Source organism: Trachypithecus francoisi, unplaced genomic scaffold (genome assembly GCF_009764315.1).
Source record: "Trachypithecus francoisi isolate TF-2019V2 unplaced genomic scaffold, Tfra_2.0 Contig01474, whole genome shotgun sequence".
Taxonomy (NCBI): domain Eukaryota; kingdom Metazoa; phylum Chordata; class Mammalia; order Primates; family Cercopithecidae; genus Trachypithecus; species Trachypithecus francoisi.
The window spans coordinates 1,907,798-1,927,421 of NW_022681435.1; the positions used below are offsets into that span (position 1 = coordinate 1,907,798).

At 39.9% G+C, this 19,624-nt stretch overlaps 1 long non-coding RNA gene across 2 annotated transcripts in view; it reads right to left on the reverse strand.

Moving 5' to 3' along the window:
- Nucleotides 1-13,867: 13,867 nt before the first annotated feature.
- LOC117099085 overlaps nucleotides 13,868-19,624 on the reverse strand; it is a 29,774-nt gene continuing 24,017 nt past the window's right edge. For both annotated transcript variants that reach the window (XR_004443688.1, XR_004443691.1), the window contains one exon: nucleotides 13,868-16,483. This is a non-coding gene — a long non-coding RNA (uncharacterized LOC117099085). The remainder of the gene's footprint in view (nucleotides 16,484-19,624) is intronic.

The window sequence follows — 19,624 nt, forward strand, 5'->3', positions numbered from 1 at the left end:
TGTATATACTCTGATGCCCGAGTAGCTGAATGAAACACAGATAGAAATTTTTGGAAGCCTGTGCTCTCTGAGCTCTGGTCGTGGCTCCATCTCTTAATATTTGATGACCTCGAGAATGTCACCTAACTCCTCTCGCCTCAGAATCTCTGCAAAGATGAAAGTAGTTAGCTGATTTCTAAAGTACTTTCTAGCTCTATTATGTTAAACTCTGCCGCTTTTGCTCTCAGTCTGGTACAGCACACCGAACGCTATTCTTAGTTGACATATGTAGATGCTGAAATGTGCTCTCATTGGCTGGGCAGCCTGGGCTCTGACCTCACATTCATTCTCGTGATTAGGATAACGGTCAAATGACTAGTCTGATCTAATTTTCCATCTTGCACTTTGTTATCCCACACCTCAAAATTTGATAATGATTCCACAAAGTAAAAGGTCATGTCTGCTGGGACCATATACTTCAGGTGGGTCTCTACAGTTGAGTAGGGGGCATATAAGTGAGAAGGGAAGGGGTACTTGAGGCAAGGACAAGAGCATGAGCGAAAGCATGAAAATAGGAGTGGGCAAAGGATTCCTAGGGGTCACCTCACCGTGATCAGAGTGCTTGCACCTAAGACTGGTTGGATCCAAAAGCAGTATTTCAGACTTCAGAACAAAGTTTAGTTAGTGTGTTTCCAAAATCAGAGCCAGACAGGAAGAGAGGGCCCCGTAAAGAATTTTCTAGTTGGAAACAGTGGGCTACAATAGTGTGTTAGAGTAAGGTTTTCTCATAAAAATATAATAGAAACTGTTACACTCACACTTTGCGTATGCCATTTGAAAATGAATCTTACACATTGGCAAACATAAACATACGTGAATGCACGAAGGTAACTAACTGGGGAAGTGACTGTGTGCTTCCAGAGACCACTCTCTTTCAGAAGTGAGTAGAGAATTAGATTGTGCAGGCAGGAGACATTTGGTTGGGACAAGGCTTCTCTGCCAACTCAGCTTCTGCCGTGTCATGAGTCACAGAACTGGCAGGCTCTGAGTACACGTGCGGTCTTAAGACCCTCTGCTTGCCAGTTCTACCGGGTAGATGGTACCCAACCAATGCTCACTTCTTGGGGGAGGAGTGTTTTGAGTGAAATTTTTCCCTTGGGAAAAAGAAAGAGTACACAAACATCCTTTATAATAGATTGATAAATTGTCCCCATATTCAGAAGGGGAAGAGTCTATTCCGTCGATGGCTGGATTTTTCCTTTATGCAAGATAATGTAGACTGAAAGGGAGTTCATTGGCTGCCAAGGCTCCCAGGACAGGCTGCTGGCAGCAGGTCCTTTGAGAAAGGCAGCAGATGGCCTCTGGGGGCCATGGGGAGTTGGCCAAGGTTTCCCTGGAGAATCACTGGATTTATGTTCCTGTTACTTTAGGCACACATCCCCCTAGGCACTAAGCAAGCTCAATCCCTCTTTAGGATTTTAAAACCTGGAGTATGTGTGTGTTGCATGCCACAGAAGACAACGGTTCCACCCATAAAAGAGGAAAGCATTCCTCTGCCCAAAGTCAGCCTAGATAATATCACTTCTACATGAAGCCTTGAACCAAGCAGTAAAATCATTTTAATCGACCTTATAAATGGTTTTAGAGGGCTCAGAACTTATTCACTTGCCCTCTTCATCTCAAGTTGGTTAATTGGTTTTCTAACTTGAATTACGCTATTTGCTAATATTTACAACATTTGCTAACTTGAACTAAAGTGTCATGAGTTTGATTAAATTGGATAACCTTTCCAGTTGCAGTTTTATATTTCTAGAGGGAGTTCACAAAAATGAGGAAGGCCTTCAGTTAGCCTAGACTTTGGCTAAATTCTATTTTAACCTTGAGTGAATTCACATTCATTGGAGACTCATTCCTGTAAGGTATCTACCCTGCTAGGATGAAGCAAACACAAACAAACCAGAACACACACAAAAATGAAGCATGGTGGCAGCTCTTTTTTAAAATGTCACCACTAAATGAATATTGATAAGTACCAATTCTGCTCAACATCATACTTCAAGCTATCAAGTGAAGGGAAAAGGTATGTACTCAAGGATGCTTTAATCTAGCAGGAGAAATAGGACTCACACGTAAAATATTATAACAGGAAACAAGACAAACCACAGTTGGATAGATTGGTTCAATTGCCTTGCAATAAACAAAATATTGTTTTGTAAAATTTCCACTATGATGTATGTGCTTTATTGTGGGATTTTGATTGGGGTTTGGCACAGTTGGCTATGCCCTCAATAAAAGCCTTCCACATCCAACCTAAGAAGTGTAGACACCTGTTGGAGAGGTTGGATGCCACAGAGGGAATCATTTGTCCCTCCCTCAAGACAGGAACTGTTACTCATCTTAGCTGAGCATTTTGGGAACAGTGCAAAGCCGCGATGTTCCAATCTGGACTGTCAGATCATTCATTTTGGAAAGCTTCAGACGTACTGTTCTTTGCTTGATAAATATGAATACATTTTACATTTTAAGTTTTTATTTTCTTTATTGCTCTTCTACTTTTTAAAACATCTTTCTCGAGTAGGCAAACAGATCACATAACAAGGACAAGAAGTAAAGGAGAACAAGGACCTGATATCTCCATCATGTGTCTTGCACGTGCCTGGCTCTTCACCTAGTCATATTGCTCTCTCTGCCTCTGTTGCCCAAGTGCCCACCTCTAGATATCCAAACCTTATTAACAACTCAAAGCACATCAGCTGCCACTTCTAGGAAGCCCTCCAAAATCTCCATCTTGAGTGAGCGTGATCTCTCCTAGAATACTTGCTGATTCTCTCATAGTGTTTAGCACTTTCTTCCATACATAAATATTTACATATACTGGCACCTACTGTATATATACCATGCATATCTGACATACTTTAATATACCCTGCTTTGCCCCAAATCTATTACAGCATCTTATAAGCAGTCCATATTGAGTAAATACTTGTTGGAAATGTTTGCTGGATGAGTAAATTAATTGATCAATGCAGAAGAGATGCTTCCAAAGAACCTAATACATTTATCCAATCAGGACACAAAAATGGAGCTGAAGTCATGTATGCAATTTAGGCAGATATACATCCTAGGTAAAGAGTGGTCAACACTTCAAATCAGTGGTCAGTTCCTTTGGCTTAGTCTATTTCTTTCCAGGCATAGAGATTTGGCTAAAGTCAAACAAGAAATCAGCATGTAAGCTGAGGGCCTCATTTTGGACAATCCATCTCAAGATTCTGCTTCTGTATTCAGCACATTTTCCTTTCTTTCCCTTAGAATTGAGGGGATAATTGGGAAGCAGCTCTACATAAAATGTAAACATTTATTGAATTAGTGTTGGCAAGGTTCTTATTCTTCCCTGACTTGAAAGTGAAACTCACCTCTACTAATAAATTTTAAAATGAGAAAATGTAAACTATTAGCAAACCAGTACTTCCCCACAAAATATTATGTTAATATTATATGAGAGAAAAGACACAGGAACACAATCCACCAGTAGATTGGCAGAATAGCATGAGCGTTCACTGGAATGACTTTTTTCCCTTCATGACCAAATTTGCGCTAAATATCGTATCAACCATTTCTTAAGAATCACTTCACGCCAGGCAAGTGGAAATTAGATTTCACATGTTATCTAATTAATTTATAACAATCCTTCAAAGTCAATATTATTGTTCCCATTTTACAGATTAGGAAACTCAAGGAGTTTAAGGCTCAGGGAGACTTAAAAACCCTGCCCAATCTATCATAACTAAGAATGTATCACAGCTACTGTAATTCATCACCTTCCGCTGTAAAAGCAAATCATGAGATTCTCCATTTCTTCCACACACACAGGCTTCGCCACACACATATCCCAGCTCTGTCTCACCTCAACCCTTTTCTTAATTAGGCCTAACTTCAAAAGACAACTTGTGGGGCTGTAACCAAAAAGTGGAGAAAGGCCCAAGAGCTGCTGAAGATAATGCGCAAAGTAAATTACCTACATCAAGGTGTTCTATTGTCGATTACAGTGTTTATTAATAGTCTTGATTCCAATTATCTCTCCTACTATGCCAAAGCTGTTTTTACACTACATGAAAAGAAAAATTCCATCAAGATGTGCATTTACCATCTGTATATTAAGATCTTCCCACTATTCAAGAATGCCTAGACTTTGTTCTTTTCCATCTCCATTGCCCTCAAATTACCCCTCTGTGCCCCATCCCACAGCAAAGACCCCCCAGCATTTGGCTCTGAGTAACCCTAGGAACCAGGAGGCTTGAGCTATCTTGCAAAAACTCCAGTTGAGTTTGTAGTCTAAAAGGGGATGAATCTGGAAAAGCTTCAGCTGAGCATTCCAATTTCCTGCTCTTTTATCTGCTCTGAGTTTTGATCTCTCACCCATTGTCCCAGCTGCTTTGAAAATAGCATAAATGCACCATAAATCTCGTTGTTGGGTGACATCCCCCACACAAAAGGCTGGTGGGAACAGCAGCCCGTTTACACCCTCGATGCTCTGTGCTGCCTGCTGGTTGCTTGAAATGCCCCTGGATAAAGGGAAGGAGGTTTACTTCATGGACAGCAGCAATCACTTCAGCTTCCAATAAGTCCATCTCCAGAACCTAGAGGTTCCTGCAAAGGACACTGGAGCAGCTGGAAAGGATATGAGTTCCATCATCACAATATTTAAGTTTTTGCATTTTGAACCAAGTTACTTTGCAATAATCTGTTTTGCTCAACAACACCTGCAAAGCATGTTTCCTTGTCTTTCTGGGCACATAGTGATAGCCACTTTCTATGGCCCACATAAAGTTCTAAATATGGTATTTCAACAACAACGCCAGCAAAGCAAGAGGTAGTACATCTCTGGGTGTTCAACTTTGCCTTTCAACATAAGAGGAAAGATTTATCGGGACTTCAGCGGGCAAGGATTAATAGAATGAATCACCTCATTTCCCCTAAAGGTTTGACCCAGTGTGTGATTTGTGCCCGCTAAGCTAGTATAATGATGAACAATCCCTTTTATTAATGTAGCTAAAAATGGAAACTGTGTTAAGACCTTACATAACCTGAAATGACACGTGGCAACTGAGGGTCGCTTCTCCCACAAGGTCTTGGTGCCTGAGTTACGTTGGCATCAAATGGAAAGAATTGCAAATGTGGAAGCATTTATTCTACTATCTGTACTGTGACTTTATCTAAGTTAAATCTTAGAGCTTTAATAGTATAAGAAAAAATGTAAACACAAGTTGAAGTCAGGTTATATTAGATAAACATTTTTAACACAGAGATGCTACATATTATCTTCACCATTGTTAGAAATAATAACAGTTAATTTGTAAGATGTTTCTCACTCTAAATACCCACATTTTAAAATATTAAATAATGTTACTTATAGAAAAATTTTAAATAGACATTATGCTGCGAGATGTTATTATTTTAGATTCTCTCAGACTACAAAGTTACAAAAGGCAAAGTGAAGAGAAATTATTTGTATATCATAAAAAATTATGGGTTTATATCTAAGTCTAGGGAAAAAATGTATTTATGAATATATACAAATCCCATTTCAGTTACCTTTGCTCATTTAGAAGGTAAGATGTCTTTTGGTTCTGAAATCTCTGAATGTGTTGTTTTATTCCATGACATTTTAGAAAAGATATTTTTACAGCCAAAGTCTAGTCAAACAGTTTATTTTGAAATACTTGAAATTTGGTTATGATGTAGTTGCTTGATTGAATCTGACTGATGATTTTCAAAATATCCGCTTGCTAAATTAAAGCTGTAAATTTTACAAACAAATTTCTATGTCTAGGCCAAAGGTTTTACATCCGGTCTGTAGTTGTGTTTTGCCTGTTCAGCACAATGTTTTTAAATTTTTTTTAAAGTTAATTAGATGCTAACTTTTAAAAATCAAGAGAGTTTCATTTTTAAAATTCTAACTTCTTGACTTATTTGAAAGAAAATTCTACATCTGGCAATCCTGGACCTGGATTTCTGCAACAGGAAGGGTTTGAGTGTCAGGTGCCTGCTTTAGATGGAACACCGATCTTAAATTCATCATTGCTCCTGCCCAGCCTGTTCGCCAACATGTATCCCCTGCCTGGGCCTTCTAAGCAGTTCAGTTTATAGCCCCCCATGTAGACACAGCTTGCACAGCTTGAATATCTTCCCGTTGTTAGAAGTCTTGCACAAAGAGTCTCTGTCACACCTAGGAAGCATGCATGTATGTGCCCTGCATAAAGACAATCATGCAAGTTCCCTGCAGGTTCTTGTTATCTGTCTGATATGGTTTGGCTGTGTCCCCACCCAAATCTCATTTTGAAGTGTAGCTCCCATCATTCCTCATGATGTGAGAGGGACCTAGTGGGAGATCATTGAATCATGGGGGCAGTTTCCCCCATACTGTTCTCATGGTAGTGAATAAGTCTCAGGAGATCGGATGGTTTTATCAGGGGAAAGCTCTTTTGCTTGGCTCTCATTCTCTTCTCTTGTCTGCCACCATGTGAGATGTGCCTTTCACCTTCTACCATGATTGTGAGGCCTCCACAGTCACATGAAACTATAAGTCTATTAAACCTCTTTCTTTTGCAGATTGCTCAGTCTTGGGTATGTCTTTATCAGTAGTGTGAAAATTTTCAAACTAATACACTTTCTCTTCTTTCTCTGTCTCTCTCTGTCTCTGTCTCTCTCTCTCTCTCTCTCTCTCTCTCTCTCTCTCTCTCATTATTGAACCTAGACTTATACTTGATTAGGACCATCACATAGTACATCACAGTGTACAACACATGAGTTGGATTGATACCATATGGGAAAGATTTTGGGATGAGAAAATATATTTATTCCACAGGTATTTTCTGAATGCTCGCATTATACCCAGCCACTGATTAAGATACTGGGGATACATCAGTACACTAAACAAGCCAAAAGTCTGCCCTCATGGAGCTCATATTTCCAGAATCACCTATGCTTTATTGTGGTGAGTTTGCCTTCTCCAATAACCTAAGACAGTCTCTAGGACCTCTCCTCTTTCCTTCTGATCAATACAATCTCATCAAATCCAGGGAGGTTAAAATTGTATCTGCAGGATGCTGACCAGACTTCCTCTTATTTTCCAACTGTAAATAACTGGCAGGAGATTCTTCAATAACTCCCAGCCCACTTCTTGCCTTGCTGGCAATGAGTGGCATGGTGGGGCACTGCTGGCCAGTAGGAAGCATGGAGACTGACTGGTGTGAATTTGTTGACCGTCAGTCCCAACTACCCCCTTTATAAGTGAAAACAGTGACGTTTACCAGGGCTAAGTGACTTGCTCAAGGTCACACCGTTTCAGAACAAATAGTAACTAGTCCCTACCTAGTCCCAATTTTCCCTGAGACTTCCTATGTTTCTCTTTTCCCTGAATCCAGTCCAAAGAATAATTTCAGCAAGCCCACTTAGCTCTATTAGTGACCCAGAGGGGGCTGCAGTCCTGGGAATATTGGGTCTTGAGTGACTTCATGCCTTAACTATTTGAAATGACTTCTTGCATCTCTTCCTCTGGAGAAAAACAGAGTTTACAGTCTTTTAAGAATTAATTAATTGTTTAAATCATGCCAAGTATACACTAGTAACAGTAAAACTTAAAAAATAGCGGAATAATCTCAACTGAAAAGCAAATCATTCATTCATTGCTTTTACAATAGAAATGGAAGGTTTAGCATAAGTCAAGCATTGATCTAAGTAAAAAAAAAAAATTGAAAAGGTCACTAATCTCTTCTAATGGAAAGATAGAATAATAAGGCAAATAACCAAGTGAAAAATAAAAGCCTAGTTAGTGACATGAATAAAAAAATCAATAAAACTGGCTGGCCACCTCTAATGAGATTTCACTTAAATTGAGACCTAAATGTCATACATATCTGGGGGAGAAGAGAGACTGAGAGAATAGCTGGTGCCAACTTCAAGGCTGATAATAAGACTGGGGTAGGAACGGAGTAGAATGGTCAGTTGGCTTGGCACAAGATGAGTTACGTACAGAGTTGTTCAAGGTGATGTCTGCAAGCTCAGCAAGGGGTATTCTATGTGGATTATTAGCAATTTTAATTTTATTCTAAGAGTAATGGGAAATCCTTAGTCAATCCTAAACAAGAGGGTAGCATTAAATAATTTATAGCTTATAGATCTTACTCTGAATGTTACATGAAAAATTATCGAGGGCTAGTAGGTAACAGAAGCTGTGAGATGTATTAAAAGTCTATTGCTGTGCATAAGACGTTTATGTGGCTTGGCTCTGTGTCCCCACCCAAATATCATCTTGAACTCTAATCCCCACATATGGAGGGAAAGACCTAGTGGGAAGTGATTGGATAGTGGGGGTTTTTTCCCCCATGCTGTTCTCGGGAGAATGAGTGAGCTCTCATGAGATCTGGTGGTTTTATAAGGGGCTCTTCCCCCTTTGCTCTCTCCCCATCTCCTGCTACCCTGTGAAGAAGGTGCATTGTTTCCCTTTCACCTTCCACCATGATTGTAAGTTTTCTGAGGCATCCCCACCATATGAAACTGTGAGTCAATTAAACCTCTTTTATTTATATTTATTTATTTATTTTTCATTTTTATTTTTATTTTGCTTTAATTTCCAGGATACATATGCAGAGCATGCAAGTTTGTTACACAGATATACGTGTGTCATGGTGATTTGCTGCAACTGTTAGTCTGTCCTCTAAGTTCTCTCCCCTTGCCCCCCCCATCTCCCAACAGGCCCTGGTGTGTGTTGTTCCTTTCCCTGTGTCCACGTGTTCTCATTGTTCAACTCCCACTTATGAGGGAGAACATGTGGTGTTTGTAAACCTCTTCTCTTTATAAATGACCCAGTTTCAGGGCAGTTCTTTATAGCAGTGTGAACACAAACTGATACAGGCATGATAGTGGCTTGGAGGAAGGCAATGCTTTCCAGCTTAGATGCATACAAGGACCACCTAGAGAACTTAAAAAAAGGAAAGAAAACCTAAATAAGGCTCTGTCCCTGTCTTAGAGGTTGTAATTTAATTGTTTTGAGGTAAGGCCTAAACAAATTTTAAAAGCTTGCTTGCCAGGGTTGAGAATCACTGGTATAATGTGAATGCAGTGGAGATGGAGTGAAAGAACAGAGTTAGGTTATGTTTTCAAGATAGATTCAACAGGACTTGATGATGAGTTAGGTGTAGGCAGGAAAGGAAAGAAAAGTTATAAGAAGTATTTTTCCACTTTGGGCCTGAGAAATTAGGTTAATGGTGGTTCTCTTTCGTGAAATGCTAATGTCTAAGAGAACATCAAGCTTAGGCAGGAGAAGTAAGGGTTCTGTTCCAAATATGTTAAATTTCAGCTGCCTAACCAATGTTTGAATGAAGAGATTTAGTAACCAGTTGAATATTCAACTCTGGAAATCAGAAAAGGGACCAGAAATGGATATGTATGTATATGGCTGTGTGTGTGTGTGTGCGCGCGTGTGTGTGTGTGTGCGTGGGTGTGTGTGTGTGCGTGTACATGATTCATACATACATGGTATTTAAAGCATTGAGGACTGGAAGAAATTATTTAGAAGGAGAGTGTTCTGAGAAAAGAGGAGAAGCCAGTACTGAACCCTAGACTTCAATATTCAGAGTCCTACAGAGGAGAAGGAGTTAGCTGGAGAAGAAGCAGCCAGAGAGGTAGTTGGAAAATCAGCATGCAGAGTGTCTCTAAGAGGGAAAAAAATCATATGTTCAAGAAGGAAGAAGTGGTCACTTTTTTCAAATGTGGTTGAAATGTCACTTAAGATAAAGACAAAAGGAGGACAGCTGGATTACACAATATTAAAGTTATTGGGCATATTGACAACAGCGTTTAATGGAGAGCAGTGAGGAAGGGAGCTAATGGGAGAGAAAGAGAAGAGAGCTCACTGCGACAACGACCACAGGAAAAATTTGTTGGGAAGCACAACAGAGACACGTAGCAGTAGCACTGGCACAAGGACTCATTCATATATCTACCGAAGCAGGAAAGACAGCCAAGGGACAACGCTTAGGAATAGATGCTGGTAGATATGTAGGTTAGTTACCTGTTGCTTGATTTGACTTTCTGAATAAAGTAAGTGCTGAAGTCACAAGGTGATGGAGAGGCAGAGTTGGAGGTAAGACAGTCTGCAGAGAGAGGGGAAAATGTGGAGCGGTTGTTTTAGAACATGGTACAGCAACCACACCAGGGAAGCATCATAGAAATTCTGGTTGAGTGCCCATTGGAGGTCTATGGTATGGAATTTTAAATAAGAACTGGCAGCACAAGTGTGTTTTCTTTTTTCCCAACAATTTTCAGTTGTTTGGGTGCAGGGACAGAGTAGGTTGGTAATTGAATTTCATGAGAATTGGAGTTTGCCAATGAAATATGACAAAGTGAGAAATGGGACAAGGAAAAATATTTGCAAGAGGTCAACTTGACCAAAGCAAAGAGGGAGGAAAGTGAGAACATCTCTGGGATGTAACAGGATGAGAGAGAATGGCAAAGTAGCAAGGTCAAGGAGTGAATGTCTTCATTAGTGATATGGTTTGGATCTGTGTCCCCACCCAAATCTCATGTGGAATTGCAATCCCTGATGTTGGAGGTGAGACCTGGAGGGAGGTGATTAGATCATGGAGATATTAAATGATGGTTTAACTCATGAATGGTTCAGCACCATCCTCTTTGTGCTGTTCTCGTGATAGTGGGTGAGTTCTTGCAAGATCTGGTTGTTTAAAAGTGTGTGGCGCCTTCACCATCTCTCTCTTGCTCCTGCTCTGGCCATGTGATGTGTGTGCTCCCACTTTGCCTTCCAGCATATTGTAAGTTTCCTGAGGCCTCTCCAGAAGTCAAGCAGATGCCAGCATCATGCTTCCTGTATAGCCAGTGGAAATGGGGGACAATTAAACCTCTTTTCTTTATAAGTTACCCAGTCTCAGGTATTTCTTTATAGCAGTAGGATCTAACACATTTAGTACATGGAAAACAGAGCCAAGGATTTTTCAAAACTGTATCACAAAGCAATAAAGAGATAGAAAGTTACAAAAAGAAAGGTCACTCTGAGTGCTGTCCAGAATAAAACATTGTTATATACACTTGGGCAAATCGTGAACACAACACAGTAAGCATGAGGAAACATCCTAAAGTGATCCAGAATTAAAAAAAGAAGTCCCCTGCAAAAGAAAAAAAAAAAAAAAAGATTGACATTTGATTCCTCATTGCTGCTACTGGATTCAAGAGGAAAATGACATGAGATTCTCAAAATGACTTTCATCATTGTATTTTAAAAGTATGCAACCTGATGAATGTAATTCTAGTGCAATAGTAAAAGTCAGTTAAGAGTTCCACTCACCATGGTGCTATGAGTTCATGCAGAATTTTCTTCCCAACCCCAAACGTAGAGAAACAAAGCAGTAAAATATTTTTCAAAACCATGAATTCATGTTTTTTTTTAAAAAAAAACACCCAATGAACTGACACCATGCGTCTCTGGTATCATGCAATATGAAATACACAATGTGGTCCTCTGACAAAATGCTTACCCTGAATCAAATCAAGTAAAACAATCAGACAAATCCAAATCGAGGACATTCTGTAAACCAACTGTCCTGGATTCTTCAAAAGATGCCATGAAACGACCCCTGGTTGCCCCTTCCCACTCCGTATACACACAAAAAAATGTCTTGGAAAAGAGAATAAAGAGAGACAACAGTGAAAGGGAATTCTTAGCCCACAATAGGATCCTGGATCAAAAACACGTTTGTAATGGATACTTAGGGAAAAATCTATATATGACGTGTGTGCTAGATAATAAATTGTCTGAGTGTGATAATCTTATTGAGGCTATGCAGAAGAATGTTCTTATACTCAGGAGATGGATGACTGAAGTATTTTATGGGTAAAGGTCAAGAATAATTACGTCTACGATTAACTCTCAAATGGTCCAGGAAAAGAGAAAAAGAGGGAATAAGAAAATCTTGGAACTTGGTAACAATTGATGAAACTAGGTGGCTTTAAGATGTTAATTTGATACTCTTACCACTTTTCCGTGATTTAAAGTCTTCTAAATAAAAAGTTGGAAAAAAAATAAAAGAAATAGATTCACAAAGTGAATATCCCATACATCAAAAATGGAACTCCCACAACAAAAGACAATAATAAGCAGTGAGGCAGCAGAAAACCTGTTTAATGTTGGGACTAGAAATAGTTAGGATTGTCCCATTCTCCTGTGGGATAAGGAGGAATTAATCTGCTTGCAATGAAGACAGGTGACTAGTGCCTGATGAATGGTGTAAAACTTTAGGCAGTGGAGATCTCACCCTGCAATAAATGCATTCTGAAAAATAGCAGCACAATTCAGGGCTGGCAACCTTTATTGCATTGCTCTCTTAGCTGGAAGGAGAAGTAGATAGCGAGGGAAGGAGGACCTGGGCCATACTGCCTACTAGCTTGGAAACTAGATCTGTGATATTAATGTAGGGTGAGGGTCCCAAAATAAGACATGCTTCTCCATAATGGAGGTTTGTAGGAATGTAATTATAAAATGGCCAGACATAGTAGGGAATGAACAGTAAATAAGGAAGTAAGATGAATGAAGAAGAGAAGGAGGAGGAAGAGGAAAAGAAGATAGAGTAGGAGGGGTGAACAAGAGGAGGAGGAAGAGGATGAAGGGAAAGAAGAGAGAAGAAGGAAGAAGAACAAGAGTAGCAGTGGTAGTTAGAATTAGTCTCTCTTCAAGATGAGCTTGCATACTGTAATTCAGAGCATAGAAAGAAAAGTAACAACAAAAGATAAACAAAGAATGTAACCACAAAAGAATTCACTCACAGAAAACACAAATAGTTCGATTATCTGAAAAAAGTTTCATAGTAAATGTGTTTACATTCCTCAACGAAGTAAGGAAGGAATGACATCCACAAAGAAAGAAGAAATTATGAAATAAAGTTCATTGTCATGAGTGAAAAATAGGAGGAGATTTTAATAAATAAACAATAAAAACTTGGACATAAAAAATATAGTCATTGAAATAAAAAACTAGCTGAAATAAATACTAAGCTGAACACAAAGACAGCTAGGAAATAAGACTGAGGGATGAACACAGAATTTGGCACAGAGAAATAAAGTAATTTTTTTTTAATATGAAAGAGAATTTAAGACATTCATGTGGGCTGGCTAAGAAGTTGCATCATATGTATAAATATAGACCTAGAAGCAGAGGATCGAAGAAACAGAAGAGCAGTATTTGAAAAGATAATGGCTGTGATTTTTTCTGAATAAGTCTTTGTGTACACTGAATGATGTGACAAAAAAAAAATTCAAACAATATCTAGTTATACTTTTTAGTGAAATGCAAGAACATTAATACAAATTGTTAAAAGTTGCTGGGAGAAAACACAGTTTAGCTACAAAGGCACTACTACAACCAGGCCAAAAGCAAAATTATTTTCAGCAGCAATAGATGCCAGAGACAAATGAATTATAACTTCGTGTTAAAAAAAAAAATGTCAATTTAGAATTCTAAAAAAAAAATTCATGGGTGAGGGTGAAATAAAGACATTTTTGTACATACAAAGGCTATATACTACCTTAATTGAAAGAACTACTTGAGGATATTCTACAACAGCAAGAAAAATAAACACATAAGTAGAAAAAATAGTGAGCAAAGAGAACAGTAAAGTTTGTGAATGAATCCAAATGTCTATTAAATGCAATAATAACATTTTTATTGTGTTTATAATATATAAGTATTTTAATTCTTACCCCAATTTAATCTACAAGTGCAACACATTTACATTAAAACTGTAAGATTCTTTATGAAATTAAACAACAGAATTTTAAATTTATGAAAAGAAAAATGTTTAAGAACTACCAAATAATTATGAAAAAGAAAAAAGGAGTAGAAAGGAGTCGCTTTAAGGAAAATTAGATTTTTTAAAACATATTTAGGATCTTTCAGGGATCCTTCAAGGAGAGTAATTAAAATGTTCTTCCCAAAACAGTCTTTGATGCCACAAACAGAGCACATAGGCAGAATAAACAAACTCTTTTTCTGACCCAGGAGAAGCTAAATTTCCATGTTTACTTGTAGAACTCAGTCAGATTAGCCAGTAGCCAATAATTAAAATATTGGCGTCTACAATTGAACTACTACTATATTCAAACAGTGTCTATCCTATAGAGGCTTATTGATAATGAGGAAATGAAGGAAGACCTTGGCAGCTATTTCCGTAACATTTTCTCCATGATTCAGCAGTGAGTCTCAGCCCCGGCTGCGTAGGAGAAGCACCCAGGGAGTTTCAGGAAAATATCATTGCCAGAGATTCTGATTCATTTGGTCTGGGATAAAGCCAGAGTGCTGGTTTTTTTTGTTTTTGTTTTTTCTTTTTGTTTTATTTTGTTTTTTAATTCCAAGTGATTCTAATGGGTAGCCAGGATTGAGAAAACAGATTTATAGGATCTTTCACTGAAGACTGAGATTTATCATTAAAACCTTAAATAATGTTAATTCTAATCCATATAATATACCTTGTGAAGAGGTCAGAGGGCAAGAGAAAGGCTCAATTAGAAGTCTTTAAGTGATTATTTCCAGTAATTGAGGTAAATATCTAAAGCCAACCATGAGGATCCAACTAAGCAGTCTTCATTGTCTCTACCCTCCTATGTGAGAATACCAAATTGAACTGATTTTCCAAGGGCACCACATTGAGAGTCCAGAGAGAGCATTTCTTGATTGCATCAGTGTACCTGACATCACCTTATACAAGAGGAGAGTTTTTATAAATAAAGTTATTTATTGATGTGGAAATCTTGAACAATTAAAGGACCAATTTACTCTAGTGTGGTAAAGACATCAACTCCAGAATTCGTATTTTATAAACATGAAAAGTATGACTTTTCTTTCTATTTTTTCTTTTCTTATAAGCACAATTTCTCTCTGCTTGGGTTTTAAATGGTAGATGGCACATAGCAATTAATTGCCAAACATACATATAAATCAGATGTTGTGAATGGAGAACAATAAGCAGTCCAGGGAAGGAAGTACACCTCACAGTGTGCTATCCATAACAATGTTTTCCATGAGCCAGGAGATTTATTGAGCATTTAATAGGGCAGAGACCTTGGGTGGAACATAAATTCTGTAAAAGCCGTCCTCCTGACCCCAAGAAGAGTATAATGCAGTTGGGAGACAAAATGTAAATCTAGAAGAAAAAAAGTAATTAAAACCATGGGGTGGAATATTCAGTTGGTGCTAATGAGGAGCCCATTCTACTCAAGCCCATTCTGACAAGGGCTCTGCCCTACAGAGCTTGCATCCCAGGGAGCTTGTGTAACCATCCCCCACCCCCTGCCCACCCTCACAGAAATGATTTCAAAATGCCAGACTCTAGTTTAGCGTCTGAACCATCCTGAGGACAGTAGTTTCAGAATCAACTACTATTTACTTTGCAATTGTGATGGCCAAAGAGGCCCGGGAGAATTTTCATAGGTTATCTCTTCCAACACTCATGATCACTCTGAATTAGATGAAATCCCCACCTTAAAGATAAGGAACCAGAGGCTCAAAGAGGTGAAGTGACTACTTCCTCAAGGTGGTACAGATAGTAAATGGGAAAGTGGGGCATTTTTAATGCCAGGTTTTTACTATTTATCATTATACATATAATACATGATCACTTGACTTACAAAATAGGGTAAAGGGGAAAGCAATCAAAAGATGTGGCTGCAGGAGGAAGTGGAATTTGGTGGGGTTGTAAAGGATGCATAGAATTTACATGAGGCCGAGATGAGAGGAGGGGGGTACATTCAAAATAGGGCACAGTAAGAGGAAAACTAGATGGGAATGTAATAACTGTGTTCGAGGACGCAGCACAGGCCTGTGTGATTGCAGAGCAGGTCTTGTTCCACAACACACAGGAGCAAACAAATGACCCCCGGAGCCAGGAGCAGATGAATTCTTATTTGTAGAAACATTGCATTTAGTGGCCGCAGCACAATCCTGAGGAAATGAATGGGAGTTTTCTCCCTGCTGTCAGGGGCATTCTCCTGGATGATTAATTGACAGTTCTCCAGCCAAGCCCCTGTTCCTTCTGGAGGCCATGCCCCTTGGTGTGCACCTGCCACCGCAGAACCGAAGCAAGAAAATGTATTGTCTTCCTCTTTTTCTTCTGAGAGCTGCAGCTGCTGGCCTACTTTAAGGAAACCTTCTTTACCTAGAGTATAAACTTGAACTTCTCTGATTTGCAGGGTGAAAACTTTACACTTTCAACAGATTCAGGGAAGTGGTTCTTTAGAGGAGTTGATTTGAAAAAGCCCCATTCCTCACATGGCACGTAGGGCCGTTCCCTCCTTCTTGCCTTCCTGAGACCCTTTTTTCATGTAGCGGCTTTCTGACCACATTCCTCAATGCCACACGATGCTTTGTGACAGCTGCTGCAGTTGCCTGGAATCTTGAGGCAGCTGATGGGGCCTCTCACATTCAGGAGCAGAGAGCCGTTACTCTAAAGGAAAAGCAAACCGAACTTCTGGTGCATAAATGCATGATTTGTTCATTCATTCCAAACAGTTCCAGAAAGACAAGGCCAATATGGTAATTCTGCCTTGTTTAAAAGATTTTTGTGGCTTTCAAAGAATTAAAGTTTACTTTCTAGCCAAAGAAACACTTAAAGTTAAGTTTCTTGGGGCTTGTTAGCAACATTTGTGCTATCCTCAAATTTGGACCGAAGGATTTGGCATGAAGAAGTCTAGAAGTCAGAGATAGTCGGGAATTAGAAATAAGAGTGAACATTGCATGAGCACTTCCTACGTGCCAGAAGATGTCTTAAGAGTTGGGCACAAGTCGTTTCTGCTCATTGTATTTAATCCTAACAGCCACACTTTTCAGTCATTCATCAAATTATCTATTAAGTACCTGTTATGTCAAAGACATACTGTTCAAATGACTGAAGACTGAAAATAAATATAATAGTAAATAAGTATGACATATTATGTAGTAAGGTAGAAGGTGACAAGAGCTAGAAAATAATTGATTAGGGTAAAGAGGTTCAGGAATCCTGGAGTGTGGCAAGAATAGGTCTGAAGATCTCATTGAGAAGGTGACACTTTAACAAACACAAGGAGAGCAAGAGGGACCTGCCATATCTTGGGGGAAATGATCCAGACAGAAGTAACCAACACTAACGGGTTCACATAACAGAGAAAATTAAAATAAGGTATTGGAAGAATATTAGAGAGTTGACTGAGTCGAAGAAAAAGTGGAAATTAGACATTATTAATGTGATAAACAAAATAATATGCCCCTCTTTAGAGATGACCATGTCTTTTCTTTCTTTCTTTCTTTTTTTTTTTTTTTTGACAGAGTCTCTCTCTGTCACCCAGGCTGGAGTGCCATGGTGTGATCTCAGTTCACTGCAACCTCCACCTCCCAGGTTCAAATGATTATCCTGCCTCCGCCTCCCCAGTAGCTGGGATTACAGGTATGTGCCAACACGCCTGGCTAATTTTTGTATTTTTAGTAAAGATGGGGTCTCACCATGTTGGCTAAGCTGGTCTTGAACTCCTGACCTCAAATTATCCACCCACCTCCCCCTCCCAAAGTGCTGGGATTACAGGCATGAGCCACTCCACCAGGCAGACCATGTCTTAATCCCAGGATGCTATAACTAGGTTAGGTTATATGCCAAGGGGGAATTAAGGTGGCAGATGGATTAAGGTTGCTAATCATCTGACCTTAAAATGGAGAGATCAACCTGAATTATACAGGTGGACTCAACGTAATCATTGAAGTCCTTAAAGGTATAAGAACAGGGATGGAGACAGAAGAGAAAAGTATAGAGACAGCAGTATGGGGAGGACTCAGTCCTGCATTGCTGGGTTTGAAGAAGGAGGAATGGGCCATGAGCCAAAAAGTGTGGAAGCCTCCAGCAAATGAGAAGGACAAGGAAATGATTTCTCTCCAAAGGCTCACAGAAAGGAGCATAGCCCTGTCCACGCATTGATTTTAGCCCAGGAAGACTTCAGAACTTAAGATATTCAATTTGTATTGTATTGTTTCCTTTTTTTATTTTTATTTTTTTTATTATATTTTTATTTTTTTATTTTATTTTATTTTTTTTGAGACGGAGTCTCGCTCTGTTGCCAAGGCTGGAGTGCAGTGGCCGGATCTCAGCTCACTGCAAGCTCCACCTCCCGGGTTCACGCCATTCTCCTGCCTCAGCCTCCCGAGTAGCTGGGCCTACAGGCGCCTGCCACCTCGCCCGGATAGTTTTTTGTATTTTTTAGTAGAGATGGGGTTTCACCGTGTTAGCCAGGATGGTCTCGATCTCCTAACCTCGTGATCCACCCGTCTTGGCCTCCCAAAGTGCTGGGATTACAGGCTTGAGCCACCGCGCCCGGCCTATATTTTTATTTTTTGAGACGGAGCCTCGCTCCGTCGACCAGGCTGGAGTGCAGTGGCGCTATCCGGCTCACTGCAACCTCTGCCTCCCAGGTTCAAGTGATTCTCCTGCCTCCACCTCCCGAGTAGCTGGGATCACAGGCATGGGCCACCATGCCTAATTTTTGTTTTTTCAGTAAAGACGGGGTTTTGCCATGTTGGCCAGGCTGGTCTCGAACTCCTGACCTCAAGTGATCCACCTGCCTCGGCCTCCCAAAATGCTGGGATTCGGGCATGAACGACCACACCCAGCCCAATTTGTATTGCTTCAAGACACTAAGTTGCGGCAGTTTGTACTGCACCTCGAGGAAACTAAGACAAGCATTTTTGCAAAAATTCCCCCAAAGACTAATCGACCTCAGGCCTCTGGAAAGACAGGCCCCAGGGAAGAGGGTGGTCTCTTCAGATTCCACAGCATGAGCTGGTTTCAACCATCTCCCTGACTTGGGTCATAATTCTCTAGCTTCCTATTGTGCCCAGCCTGCTTAAAAACCATCAGGGAGGCCGGGCGCGGTGGCTCACGCCTGTAATCCCAGCACTTTGGGAGGCCGAGACGGGCAGATCATGAGGTCAAGAGATCGAGACCATCCTGGCTAACACGGTGAAACCCCGTGTCTACTAAAAATACAAAAAAAAAATTAGCCGGTCGTGGTGGCGGGCGCCGGTAGTCCCAGCTACACGGGAGGCTGAGGCAGGAGAATGGCGTGAATCCGGGAGGTGGAGCTTGCAGTGAGCCGAGATTGCGCCACTGCACTCCAGCCTGGGCGACAGAGCGAGACTCCGTCTCAAAAAAAAAAAAAAACCATCAGGGTGAGTGTGGATGGAGCCAAGTGAGCATGAGTGAAGTGGAAGATGATGGAGTCAGAGGGCAGATGGAGGAACCACAGCTTGCCAGGCCTCAGAGGTAGTCAGGACACACACAAGTGGAGCATCTCTAATCCAAAAATCTGAAATCCACAACGCTCCAAAACCTGAAACTTTTTGAGCACTGGTGTGATGTCACATGTGAAAAATTCCACACCTGACTTCACATCACAGGTTTCAGTCAAAACTATTTTTCATGTGCAAAATTATTTAAAATATTGGATAAAATTACCTTTAGGCTTTGTGTATAAAATGCATATGAAACATACATAAATTTTGCATTTAGATTTGGGTCTCATCCCCAAGACATTTCATGATGTATATAGAAATATTCCAACATATG